The sequence below is a fragment of the Balaenoptera musculus genome, chromosome 2, assembly GCF_009873245.2.
Source record: "Balaenoptera musculus isolate JJ_BM4_2016_0621 chromosome 2, mBalMus1.pri.v3, whole genome shotgun sequence".
In the NCBI taxonomy this organism is placed as follows: Eukaryota; Metazoa; Chordata; class Mammalia; order Artiodactyla; family Balaenopteridae; genus Balaenoptera; species Balaenoptera musculus.
This window is the reverse complement of record NC_045786.1, coordinates 105,992,839-106,008,389: the sequence shown is the minus strand read 5'-3', so window position 1 is coordinate 106,008,389 and position 15,551 is coordinate 105,992,839.

The window sequence follows — 15,551 nt, the reverse complement described above, 5'->3', positions numbered from 1 at the left end:
CTTTCCTCACAAATTTTGAAAATTTCCTTTCTTGTACAGTATTTTTAAAAAATCAGTTTATTTTATTTGAATGTCTTAAAAGCATTGACTTGAAGGATGTTACATATTTTGTAAACAAAGTCATAACAAAGCTAATTAATAAAGTGGGTGATCAATTTAGGAAAACCTTTTATGGCAGATATCAGGGAAACTATGATAATGAGATTGATTCTCCAAGCCCTGTGTAGAAGAAGTTATTCTATTAATAATTAAAGTACTCTACATTATATAGTCATACTACATGAGACAGTATAGTATCCAGAAAAAAATAACTAAAATTTTAATTCACTGTATATTAACATGCAGAGAACGCTAAAGATTTAAAGTATATTTATATTAATGTAAATTTCCAGTTTCCATATTCATGGAATTTTGACCAGTATTCTGACTTGAAGTGTCTCTTGATGGTAACAAGCAGAAGCACATGACTAACCTTTTGTAATTCATTAATGAGATAACATAATTAAGCTGTGTTTTGATAATTAATTAAATATGTGTTTTCTTGGTTGTTTAACCAAGAACACTTTTAAAAGGTGAAACATCATATCTCTATTATAACAATTCATTATTTTCTTTGTACCAGACTTACTAAGGTAATAAATGTTCGTCATATGATAAAAATTAAAAAGGCAGTGGATTTGGGGTTGAATACTGTTTCTGCCTCTTTCAAGTTATATGATTTTGTTTTGTGACTTAACCTTCTCTAAAACTCAGTCTCCTTATCTGTCAAATGAGAATAAATGAGATTTTATGCCTTGAGAGTTGTGTGGGGATTAAAGTATATACTAAATGTAAAGCTCTCAGAGTATTGCCTGATTTTAATTTTGTCTTCATTTTTGTGAAAAGAGCAGAATGGCAACTATGTCTGACTCCAAAGGTTTTGAACTATATGGTGCAATCATGGAAATGCTGATATTTATCTTCTAAATATCCTTTCTTTCATAGTTTCAATTGGATTCAATTTAAATGCCTACTAATTTTTTCCTAGTAGCATAAATTTAATTTGGGAGAATGAATGAATAAAAGTATTTTCAGAGTAACAAATTCACCTTTTCTCATTGAAGTAAGGGAAGAATAAGTAGATTTATTTACTCTACTCTATTTCTAAACAATTTTTCTTTAAATTTACTTTTCGAGATAAAATACCTTGATGGCAAAATTGAGCTTTCAAAATAAATCATTATATAAGCAATACAGCATTATTACAATAGCCATAGACTTAGAAAGACACTTGATTTCTAATTTAATTTTAGTTCTCCTCCTACTTGACTTTTGACAAGTTATAAAACATCCCAGGATTCTGTGAAATGGTAAGATGATTTCTAAAGCCTCTTTCACTGCTAACACGCATAGTCATTAGGAAAATGGGTTTTAGATGCCAAAATATTCTAGAACTGTTACTAGCTTAAGTAACTTCTGGCAAGTGACTTAACATACCTGTCTAAGCCCTAGGTTCTTTATTTGTGAAATGTGATTAGCAATATCTCCTAACACAGATTTTGAGGATTAAAATGGATAATATATGTGAAACATTTAAAATGGTTCATGAAACATTTAAAATGGTTCATGAAACTTAAGTATTTAAAATACCCATTTTGCTAATGACAATACATTGATTTCATCAGCCATGACTTTTGCCTTCATTTTTGCTGTCTTCAAAAGAAGATGAATAAAAACAGAAGTATTCATTCTTTCAGATAGCCCAAATGTAAATGAAGTTGGAGAGTTACCTTTAGAGTAGTAGATAGGACAATTATACAGTGCAGTATTAATGGCCCTCAAACCCTGATTTTTTGGATGGTAATGGTAATGTTGATCAAATGTATTTCACTTGATAACTGCTTTTAATTTCTTATTTCCAATGACTGTATTTTTAGAATTACTTTCAGCAAAATCATTTAATAAAGACATGAGGAAAGCAGTAGTAATAACAGCCATTCTTTATGAAACTGCACATTCAGGGAAATATCGAGATTCCCTCACACTGACTGCAGGATTAGTAACTTAGATGATTCTGTTGAATGTATGCTCTAGTGTTCATGTCTCTGTTCATAGACAATAATAAAATTAACCACAATAATGCAGAAAAATAATTATATCCATGAAATATATAACAATTTCACTCTAAATTCTCTAGAAATTGTATTATGCCTTTCAATTCTAACTACATTAATTATTATTACAAGTCTATAGCTACAAAGTAACCATGTGGCTTTGTTTGACACGTATGTCACTTTCATTCATCATTCACATCACCCCTGAAAAATATGAATAGCAATAACTTAGTTTATCATGATTCTAGAGACACAGTGAATATATTCTGACATATATATTTTTGTATAATTTTATAAATATACATAAACATACATATATGTATTGTTTTCCTCCCCCTATATCTACTATTATTATATCTAACTGAATCTGTTCAATTTACAAAGGAGAATTTTATGAGATTCACCATTCTTTATAGGAACAAAAATAATCAAACTTTAGAAGTTTGACTCCAAGGAACTATAAAGTTTCATTTGGTTATATGTTAGATGAGCATCACCTTTATTATGATTCCTATTTATTTTGTGCATCCTTCAATGTAACTTCTGGGAATCACACTTTCTCTATTTTCTGTCCTCAGTTTTCAAATTAATATAAGGTTAATAAAGATGTTCACAAAATCCCAATTCTAATTATTTAGTTATCAGTACCACTGATTTACTTGGAGGCTACCAAACTATTTCCTTTCGTTATTTTTTCATTAAATATCATTATAGTTTTTCTAAACTCTCAATTGTATTTTGAACAGTCTCTAGCACTTCATTTATTCTTCCAAAAGATTCGGCAGTTACATGTAAAGTTTAATGATCTTATTTTAAAATAGTCTGAATATTTTAGTTAGAAGCATAACATATGAATCTAAGAATAATCCATAACCTATGAAGATGCTTAGTATTTTGACATTTTTTTTATATTGAAAGCTTCATGTGGAAGGAAAATTGTTCTAACTTGTAAACCCTATTGTTAGTTGCTACTTCTCTAAAATAATATAAATGACTTATCTACTTATCTACCATACTTCTTGATTATTGATATTGACTAAATTGGATAATCTAAGCTGAAATGTTCAGTGTAAAGTCTTCAAATATATCTGTCATTATGTACATACACATACATTTGTTTTGTCTGTTTAATGATCGCTTCCCATTTTCATTATGCTGTTGATACTTGGTAAATTTCTTTCTTTGATGTCTATTTAGATATAAATTCAATTACTTCAGCTTTTTTGATGAGGGTTTGCATACTTTTGCCAACAAATAGGGTGTCTCTTAGTTCTCTCATCAGCACCTGGTGGAAGACCATAAACAAAAGCTCATAAATTTTATTTAGGGGGTCCTCAGATCATGCTAGCCCATATTCTACTTTTAAGGATTTCCTAAATTTGAGTTGCTTTTGTCTTGCCTTCTTTTATGGCTTCCACCTTCTCCTCCCATGCTCTGACAAAGGTGAAATAGTTTTCAGGTCCCATTGCTCTTCAGAGGGGCTTACCGGCCTTTAGAATCCTATTCATATGTCCGCCTCACCAACTCATTTCTCTAATGGGCTAAAATCTTATAATTTGTAGATTATATAGTATTTTCTTGTTATTAGGGAAAGAATAATTTTTTGTGTGTGTAGATTTTTACATCCTTAGCGTAAGCAAAGACACGATCAAAAATATTCTTTCAAAATAAAATTACACTATTATGTAATAAATTTGAATTAAGCATGTTTTCTTAGTAATTTCTATTTCTCATATATTAAAAGGTTGAAATTGCATGTTCATAAGAATTCCCCCATCTGCACCTTCAATCTATTTGTTAATAATATTAGTAACAGCTAACATATCTGAAGGGCCTACTATTTGTAACACACTGTACATATTACATTAACTATGTTATCTCATTTTATACCACTGAAAAAGTTCCTATTATTATCCTCACTTGATATATGAGACACTTAGAGTTATCAGACCGCTTGCCTATACAGTCATTAAGTGGCAGAGCTGGGATATGAATGTGAAGATCTCTGGAATCTAAGTATAAAATAGATACTGTGAAGCATACAGAGGCAGAATTTGGAAAAGGAGGTCTTTAAATTCGTTTGAAGTAGCGTTAATATAGACATACATTTATATATATAGTTAGTTGAGAACCACACCTTTCTAGCAATGCAAGATCTGAGCATTTTAACTTCATGTCCTTTCTTCCCAGATGCTGTAAGCAGTGGCATAATAATACAATATGTATTCTCATGGATAAAGGAAGAAAAGGTGTTACAATGAAGCTTACTCTTTATTTTAATTAGTGTATTGGGAATTTGGCTTATAATCCTTTGTTTTTGATTTATTAATAGAACTACTCATGTCATTTAACTACCAATCATGGCGAACTAAGGGTTTTTTTAAGCATTTTTTTTCACTTTTTTTGTCTGCTACCTATGATAAAGCATATATTTTTACTCATGATCCATTTCTCCTCTAAACCTATAAATACATATATAATGAAGGCTTTTGGAAATAATAGTTCACTTTTCATATATAATGCATTATTCTGTCCATTGTAGTCCATTTTAAAAGTGCTGATTTCAACCCACTACATTTATTTATTTTTTTATTGAGATATAATTGACCAATAACATTGTATAAGTTTAAGGTTTACAACATGTTGACTTGATGCGTTTATATATTGCAATTATGATTGCCACCATAGCATTAGCTAAGACCTCTATCATGTTACATAGTTATTTTTTTTGTGATTAGAACAATTAAGACCAAGTCTCTTAGCAACTTTGACATTTATAATACAGTATTGCTGAATATGATAACTATGCAGTGCATTAGATCTCGAGACTTATTTATCTACTACTTGCAAATTTCTACCCTTAATGAACATCTCCCCAATCCCCTCACCCCAAGTCCCTGCCAAACACCATTCTACTCTCTGATGTATGAGTTCAACTTTTTTAGATTCCACATATAAGTGATATCATACAGTATTTGTCTTTCTCAGTCTGACTTATCTCACTCAGCATTATGCCCTCAAGGTCCATCCATGTCATCACAAATGGCAAGATCCCCTTCTTTCTCATGGCTGACTTAATATTCCATTATATATATAGAGCACATCTTCTTTATCCATTCATCCATTGATGGACACTTAGATTGTTTCCATATCTTGGCTATTGTGAATAATAGTGCAATGAACATGGTATGTATATATCTTTTCAAATTAGTGTTTTTGTTTTCCTCAGATAAATACCCAGAAGTGGGATTGCTGGTAGTTCACATGGCAGTTCTGTCTTAAAAAAAATGTAAGGAACGCACACAGTTTTCAATACTGGCTGAAACAATTTACTGTTCCACCAACAGTATACAAGAGCTCCCTTTTCTCCACGTACTTGCCAACACTTGTTATTTCTTCTCTTTTTGATCATAGTCATCCTAATGTGTGTGGGGTGATATCTCATTGTGGCTTTGATTTTCATTTCCCTAATGATTAGTGATGTTGAGCATCTTTTCATGTACCTGCTGGCCATTTGTATGTCTTCTCTGGAAAAATGTCTATTTAGCTCCTTTGCCCATTTTTTAATCAGATTTTGTTGTTGTTATTATTGATCTGTGTGGGGTTTTTGTTATGTATTTTGGGTATTAACTTCTTATCATGTATATGGTTTGAAACTATTTTCTCCCATTCTGTAAGTTGCCTTTTCATTTTGTTGACTATTTCTTTTGCTGTGCAGAAGCTTTTTACTTTGAGATAGTACAGCTTGTTTATTTTTGCTTTTGTTTCTTCTGCTTTTGGTGTCATATCCAAAAGAATCATTGCTCAGACCAATGTCAAGGAGTTTCATCCCTTTGTTTTTTCTAGGAGTTTTAAGGTATCAAGTCTTATGTTTAAAACTTTAATTTATCTTGAGTTACCTTTTTGTGAGTGGCGTAAGGTAGAGATTCAGTTTTCTTTTTCTGCATGTGCCTGTCTAGTATGCCCAACAACCTTTGTCGAAGAGACTATCCTTTGCCCATTGAGTGTTCTTGGCTCCCTTGTCAATTTATTAGTTAACTGTATATGTGGGGTTTAATTTGGGGCTCTCTGTTCTGTTGCATTTTATGTTTGTATTAGTTACATCGTATAACTACCCTTAAGAAATGTCTCATGTAACTACCCTTAAAAAATGTTTATATATAATAATTAACTTTCTTTCTTCCATTATTTCCTCCCTCCCTCCCTCCCTTCCTCTTTTCCTTTCTGTGCATACCATATGTTATTAACATTACCCAGTTTATCAGCTTGGCTAATTTAGGTGGTTTTACTGGAGAGAGAGAGGTGCTTTTTTGCTTAGTATTTTTGTCCATTTTTGTATCCTTTTCTCCAATATCTTCCCTCTCTCAACTTTTGTTCATATTGCTAAAAACATAGGAAAAAAATACTACTTTTTCTTTGTAAAGTGACCATTCTTTGTTCAAAAATAGAGTATAAAAAATTTAGTAGCCAACCATGTTTTATTTTAATATCACTGAAAAATATGCTCTATTATAATAAAAATTGTTTATTTCACAAATGTTGAATTTATATTTGCTGAGCTATTCTTAAAGATGAATTTCACAGAATATAGTTTGCTATAACTTTGTAAAATTTTGGTGAACTATACTTATGTGTGACCTTCAATAATATGGTAATTTATTTAAATGTGCTTTACTAATTAAGAATATTTAAAATAGGAGTGCACTTAAATTACTCTTACCAATTATCTATATAAGAAATTATTGAAATTATCAGTTACCATAATCAACAATCATTACTGAAATAAGATAATAAGCATCTTCAAAATACTGGCTGCCTGAATTTTTTGAATGTTCTTTGGGAACCTAAATTTGTTCCCTAAGCATTTCCCTTTAGAATATTTATGGACCAAAATGTCTATACCATAACACAAACCAAATATCCTACTAATGTCCCTATGTAAAAATAAGAAACATGGCAGAAAGGAGTATATACATTTTCTATGTCAAGTATGATTTTTATCCTCCTTGTGCTTGGACAATAGAAATTGAAAAAAATGTCAGGGCATCCTAATCCCATAACCTCCCTCCAGGCAATTCTAGTAATGAAAGGCAGGTTGTTGAGAATTTTTTTCTCAGAACTCTTCAGGGCCCCAAACCTTATGACCTACATCATTAGCCACTTAGCTATTTTTCTCTTAGTCAATGACTTGAGGGTTTTTTTCTGAATATTTAATAGAATCTCTCTCCCTCTCAATGCATTGTGTTCCCTTACTCAGTGACTATCATTACTATTATCATAATAAACAGTCTTTCATGTATTTCAAAGCAGTGATTATACTGCCAACTAGCCTTCTGTATTCTGAGCTAACCAATGTATCATTTATTTTCCTATCTTATGGAGATTACCCATTTACCCAAGGTTTTTCTTTTTTTCTTTTTAATGCTGTAACGAGTAAAGTGACTCAGTATTATATAGTGCATGGACAATGCAGCAAACAGGTATCATTATAGATATTTGAAACAATACAACTGCAATAATAGAAGGCATTTGTTGCTTCTAAAATTATTGGAAAGGAGCATAAGACATAGGATATCACTGAAGAATAACGCCTAATAGCTGCAAACCAGAGCTCAAAAAGTTTCCACAGGGCTCCCCTGGTGGTGCAGTGGTTGAGAATCTGCCTGCCAATGCAGGGGACACGGGTTCGAGCCCTGGTCTGGGAAGATCCCACATGCCGCGGAGCAACTAGGCCCGTGAGCCACAATTACTGAGCCTGCGCGTCTGGAGCCTGTGCTCCACAACAAGAGAGGCCGCGACAGTAAGAGGCCCGCGCACCGCGATGAAGAGTGGCCCCCACTTGCCACAACTAGAGAAAGCCCGTGCACAGAAATGAAGACCCAACACAGCCAAAAATAAATTAATTAATTAAAAAAAAAAAAATATGGTATTTAAAAAAAAAAAAAAAAAGTTTCCACAGTCCCCATACTATCAAAACCATCTTTTAAGAGCCTTGGTGCTGAGTCTGGACAGGGATTTTGAGTGTGGCTGCTGCAATTGCCTCCAAACTCTTACATGTCTACAACCTTGACAGCTGGTCAAAAACAATAAGAATATGACCTCCATTTCACTTCCTCATTCTAAATCTCACATGAGTGCCTCCAACAGGTAAAACTTAACTTATAAGTAAGGATTAGGTCTGCTAATTTGTGAAGATAAGAAAAAAAAAAAGAGTTGAAAAGATCTGCACTGATAAGTCAGAGCAATTGCCAAATTGAGACAAAATGAAGAACATAGGGTCAATGGGTAATGTATTTAATGGGTATTCCTCTGTGACATAATATGTTTAACTCTGTTATATTCATCTATTAAATTTGATGTCCAAAAACATTAATGGGCTGAAAAATTCATGTAATCGGTCAATGAGCATCCTATATTATAATATCATTTATTCATTTCCCAATGATATTAGCTAATTAATTTATCATAGAAAAACAGTATCCAATTAAGATGTTAGTGCAAATTATTAGAAAATTAATGGCTGGTGTTGGGGAAAAATAAAACACTTTAGGACAAATTAGTTAAAATAATACATAAGACACAAATCAAAATTAATTCATGAAAAGTAAAATTAAAAAGTATTAGAATAACATATTAGCAAATATTTATGTACTCTTACAGTAATTTCTAAGCATCTCATTAAAACTAGAACACATAAAGGCAAATGTTGAAACTGACTGCATTATCAACTTCACTTTAGTATTGAAAGTGAATCAATTTTTGATTGTTATTGAAAGACAGTCAACAAATTATAAATGAGACTTGGAAATATAGATGGAAAAGACTACTCTTTATATATAAATCACTTTTTCATATTAGTTAAAAATAGAATATTGCTCTTAAAACAACGTTACAGAAAAGAAATAAAAGCATAAATATTTTGTGTAAAAAAGTTCAAATCTCGTTAGTAACACATATGTAAGTCAAACTATAAAAATATTTTTCTTTGCTAATTTTATTGAAAAACACATATTTTATATGGTGGATGTTAGAATTGGTAGAAGGCAACTTTGTATTCATATGGACATAATTCATAAGTGAATTTTTTATTAATTTTTATTTTATGAATTTTTATTTTTAATACTTTATTGACATGTAACTATAATAGTTTCAGGTGTTTAACATAATGATTCAATGTTTGTATAAATTGCAAAATGATCACAGTAAGTCTGGTTAATATCTGTCACCATAAATAGTTACAAATTATTTTTTCTTGTGATGAGAACTTTTAAGATCTACTCTCTTAGTAACTTTCAAATATGCAATACCATATTGTTAACTATAGTCACCATGCTCTACATTACATCTCCATGACTTATTTTATAACTGAAAGTTTGAAACTTAGATGATGTTCACCCACACTTGCCCCCTTCTCCAGCAATCACCAATCTGTTCTCTGTATCTATGAGTGTGGTTATTGTTTTTTAGTTTGTTTTTGGTTTTTTGGTTTTGTTTTGTTTTCTTTTTATAGATTCCACACATAACTGATATCGTGCTGTATTTGTCTTTCTTGATCTGACTTATTTCATTTAGTATAATGCCCTCCAGGTCTATTCATTCTACCACAAAAGATAAGATTTCATTCTTTGTTATGGCTGAACAATATTCCATTGTATATATATGTACCACATCTTCTTTATCCATACATCTATCTTGGCAATTGTAAATAATACTGCTATGAAAATTGGGGTGCATGCATCTTTTCAAATTAATGGTTTCAATTTTTGGATGTATAGCCAGGAGTGGAAATGCTGGGTCATATGGAAGTTCTATTTTTAGTTTTTGGATAAATCTCCATACTGTTTTCCACAGTGGCTGCTCCAACTTACATTCCCTCCAACAGTGTCTGAGGGTTCCCTTTTCTCCACATCCTGGACTAAATTTGTTGTGTTCTTTTTGATGATAGGCATTCTTACAAGTGTGAAGTGATATCTCATTGACTTTTAATGTGCATTTCTCTGATGATTAACCGTGTTGAGCATCTTTTCATGACTGTTGGCCATCTGTACGTCTTCTTTGGAAAAAGTCTATTCAGATCTACACATTTTTAAATTTTTTTGTTTGTTTGAAGTTGAGTTGTATGAGCTGTTTATATATTTTGGATATTAACGCCTTACTGGACTTATCATTTGCAAATATTATCTCTCATTCAGTAGGTTATCTTTTTGTTGATGGTTTCCTTTGCTGTGTAAAACCTTTTAAGTTTAATTAGGTCCCATTTGTTTATTTTTGTTTTTATTTCCTTTGCTTTAGGAGGCAGATCAAAAAAATACTGCCACAGTTTATGTCAAAGGGTGTTCTGCCTATGTTTTCTTCTTGGAGTTTTATGGTTTCCAGTCTTACATTTAGGTCTTTAATTTATTTTGAGTTTATTTTTGTATATGGTGTTGGAGAATGTTCTAATTTCATTCTTTAGATGTAGCTGTCCAGTTTTCTCAGCACAACTTAATGAAGAGACTGTCTTTTCTCCATTGTATATTCTTGCTTCCTTTGTCATAGATTAATTGACCATAAGCATGTGAGTTTATTTCTGGGCTCTCTATTCTGTTCCATTTATCTATGTGTCTGTTTTTGTACCAGTGCCATACTGTTTTGATCTGTATGTATGCTGCCTACAAAAGATGCACTTCAGATCTAAAGACACACACAGACTGAAGGTGAGGCAATGAAAAAAGTTATTCCATGCCAATAGAAATCAAAATAAAGCCAGGGTAGCAGTACTTATGTCAGACAAAATAGGCTTTAAAATAAAGACTGTTACAAGAGACAAGGGCATTACCTAATGATCAAGGGATCAATTCAAGAAGATATAACAATTGTAAACATATATGCACCCAACATAGGAGCACCTACATGCATAAAGCAAATATTAACAGACATTAAGGGAGAAATTGAAAATAACAACAATAATAGGGAAGTTTAATACCTGACTTACATCAATGGACAGATCATCAAAATAGAAAATCAATAAGGTAAAACAGGCCTTAAATGACACATTAGACCAAATGGGCTTAATTGATATATGGAGAGCATTCCATCTGAAAGCAGCCGAATACACATTCTTTTCAAGTTTACATGGAATATTCTCCAGAATATATCACATGCTAGGCCACAAAATATGCCTTGATAAATTTTTAAAAATTGAAATCATGCAAGCATCTTTTCCAACCACAATGCTCTGAGACTAGAAATCAACTACAAGAAAAAAAAGAACTACAGCAAACACAAACACATGGAGGCTAAACAATATAGTACTAAACAACCAATGGGTCACTGAAGAAATCGAAGAGGAGATCAAAAAATACCTGGAGATAAATGAAAATGAAAACACAACAACCAAAAACTATGGACCTTAGCTAAAGAAGTTCTAAGAGGGAAGTTTATAATGACAAAAGCTTACTTCAAGAAACAAAGACAATCTCAAGTAAACTATCTAACCATATGCCTAAAGGAGCTGGAAGAAGAACAAACAAAACCCAAAGTTAGTAGAAGGAAAGAAATCATAAAAATCAAAGCAGAAATAAATGAAATAGAGACTCAAAAACAGAAGAAAAGGTCAGTGAAACTAAGAGCTGATTCTTTGAGGAGCTAAACAAAATTGATAAGCCTTTAGCTAAAATCATCAAGAAAAAAAGAGGGCAAAAATTAATGAAATCAGAAATGAAAAAGGAGAAGTTACAACTGACACCACAGAAAAACAAATTATTATAAGAGACTACTATGAACAACTATATGACAATCAAAGGAACAACCTAGAAGACATGGACAAATTACTAGAAATGTACAATCTCAAACAACTGAACTGGGAGAAATGGAAAATATGAGCAGACCAAATACCAATAATGAAGTTGATTCAGTAATAGAAAATTCCCAACAAAGAAAAGTCCAGGACTTGGTGTCTTCATGGGAGAATTCTAACATGTAGAGAAGAGTTAACCTATTCTTCTCAAACTCTTTCAAAAAATTACAGAGGAAACAACACTTCCAAACTCATTCTATGAGGCCATCATCTTCCTGATATAAAACCAGACAAACCAGACAAAGAATCACAAAAAAAGAAAATTACAGGCCAATATCACTGATGAACATGGATTCAAAAATTCTAAAAAAAATACTAGCAAACAGAATCCAACAATACATTAAAAGGATCATACATGATCAAGTGGGATTTATTCCAGGGATGCAAGGATTTTTCAATATCTGGAAATCAATCAATGTAATACACCACATTAAAATATTGAAAAATAAAAGCCATATGATCATCTCAATAGATGCAGAAAAAGTTTTTAACAAAATTCAACATCCAGTTATGATAAAACTCTCCAAAAAGTGAGCATCAAGGGAACATACCTCAATATACTAAAGGCCATATATGACAAGTGCATAGCCAATATGATACTCAGTGGTGAAAAGGTAAAAGCATTTCTTCTAAGATCAGGAATAAGACAAGGATGCCCACTCTTGGCAGTTTTATTCAACATTGTATTGGAAGTCCTAACCACAGCAATCAGACAAGAAAAAGAAATAAAAGGAATCCAAACTGAAAAGGAAGAATTAAAACTGTCACTGTTTGCAGATGACATGATACTATACATAGAAAATCCTAAAGATGCCACCAGAAAGGTACTAGAGCTTGTCAATGAATTTGGTAAAGTTTCAGGATACAAAATTAATACACAGAAATCTGTTACATTTCTACACTCTAACAACAAACACAAACATCAGAAAGAGAAATTAAAGAAACATATTTCATTCTTTTGCATGTGTCTGTTCAGGATTTTCAACACCATTTATTGAAAGACTGTCCTTTCTTAGCATATATTCTTGGCTCCTATGTCATAAATAAATTGAATTTGTTTATTTATTTATTTATTCATTTATTTATTTCTAAGCTCTCTATTCTGTTCCATTGATCTCTGTGTCTGATTTTATGCCAGTACTATACTATTTTGATTATTATAACTTTGTAATATTGTTTGGAATCAGGGAGTCTGGTCCCTCCAGTTTTGTTCTTCTTTCTCAACATTGCTTTGGTTACTTGGCGTCTTTAGGTTCTATACAAATTTAGAATTGTTAGTCCTTTTTATGTGAAAATGACTTTGGAATTTTGGTAGGGATTACATTGAATCTGTAGATTGCTTGGATAATATGGACATTTTAACAATATTAATTTTTCCAGTCAATGAGCACAGAATGTAGTTTCATTTTTTTCTTCAATTTTTTAAATTAATAATATACTTTTCAATAGCCTTTCACCATTGTAGTTAAATTTACTCCTAAGTATTTTATTCTTATTGATGCAATTGTAAATGTTATTGTTTTCTTAATTTCTCTGACAGTTTGTTATCAGTATAAAAAATGCAGATATTTGTATATTGATTTTGTATCACACAATTTTACTGAAATTGTTTATTCTAGCATTATTTTTGTGGCATCTTTAGGGTTACTATATATGATATTTTGTAAACTACAAATAGTGACAGTTTTACTTTTCCCTTTCCAATTTGGATGACTTTTTTTTTTTTTTTTTCTGGCCTAATTGCTCTGGCTAGGACGTCCAATACTATGCTGAATAAAAATGGTGAGAGGGGAATCCTCGTCTTGTTCTTGATCTTAGAGAAAAAGCTTTCAACTTTTGACCATTATGTTAGCTTTGGGCTTTTCATACATGGCTTTATTTTGCTGAGTTATGGTCCCTCTATGCCCACTTTGTTGAGAGTTTTTATAAATGGATATTGAATTTTGTCAAGTTCTTTTTCTGCATCTATTTGGATGATTATATGATTTTTATGCTTCATTTATTTATATGGTATATCACACTGGTTGATTTGCAAATAGTGAACCATTCTTTTATCCCTGGAATAAATCCTTCTTAATTATTGTGTATGATCCCTTTAATATATTTTATATATTTTTAATATATAAATTTTTTATATTATTGAATTTGGTTTGCCTATATTTTGTTGATTTTTGCATCTTTGTTCATCAAGGATATTATCTTACATGTAAACACATCAGGGACTCTACAAGTTTTGGTTTTTTTTTTAATTTTCTTGAAGACCTTCTTTTTGCACTCTCCTTCTAATCCTGTGATCTGGGTTAGTTATTTCACACTAAGTCCTTCTCTTTCTTGGTTTATACCTATTTTGTGGAGAACATCCAGAATTTCTGGAGGTAAATTTGTGGTAATTTATTTATCAAAAATCATCTTTATTGAATTCATACAATTAATGATTTGCCTGTTTTCAGATTTCTAAGTAAATTTATCCCCCCAAATGGGAAGGCATTGATCTATTGTCTTCCAGCTACCAATGCTGCTATTCTGACTTTTAATCCTGTATGTGGCCTGTTCTGTTCCCTCTGGCAGTTATTGTGACCTTCTCCATGTCCCTACTGTCCTGAAATGTCATGATAAAATGCCATAGTGTAGTAGTGTAGGATTTCAGGGGCACTTTACAAACCCCTTTAGTCTGAAAATTAATGTCCTTAAATTCTAGGAAATTTATTTAAACTCTTATTAAAAATTGCCTCTCCTTTATTTGTTTTTATACTTCGTCTTATTTAGCTTTTGATATTTTGGGGCTGATGCTATAATTTTTTAAATTTTTCTCTCTGATTTTCTGTTGACTTAATTTTATTCTAATTTTAAATATTTTTTCTCAACTTTACCTTCCGTTCTTTAGTGTGTCTAACAGGGTTTGTGAATGGAAGTTTTTATCATAGGAAATTCTCTCTGACCCTTTTCACTGGGAGTTCTAAGATTTCACTATCTTCTTCAGAAAGAATATCTCCAGTTTCTGCTTAAAGGATATAAACTTGGCTTCCAGAATTATTGGGACATTATGGGGTAAATGGCTAGGGGTGCTAATATTGGGGGAGAAAGAGAATGGATGAACTTTAAACTCTAGCATTCTCTGTCTCCAAATAGTAAAGCTGGGTGATGATGGAATGAAACTACCCATAACAGAAATATGAAAATTAGAAGTTACAGCTACTTTGAAAGCAAGAATAATGTCCTTGGCTGTTGAATTTGAAGTGATGTTGAGAAATCAAGTGAGAATATCAGTCAGCCAGAGATAAGTATGGGCATATGGGTCTTACTTAAGTAGGACTAATTTTAAAGTTAAAAAGATTCTCTGTTCATCATTAATTACTTATGGTTATCTTAAACTTTGTGTGACTATTTTGACATCTAACTGTATTGTTTTTCAGTACACACTGATGTCTTTTAAAAAAAAAAGCATGCCTAGCCTATTTCTCCTCTTAAATATATATATATATATATATATATATATATATTCTGAGGGTCATTAATGGTAGATATTATCTCAGAGTATAATCTTTATCTAATTATACCATAACAATGAAAATACTAGAAACAAGGTTTAAGGTAGAAATGTACTGGCAAATTAGTGCAAA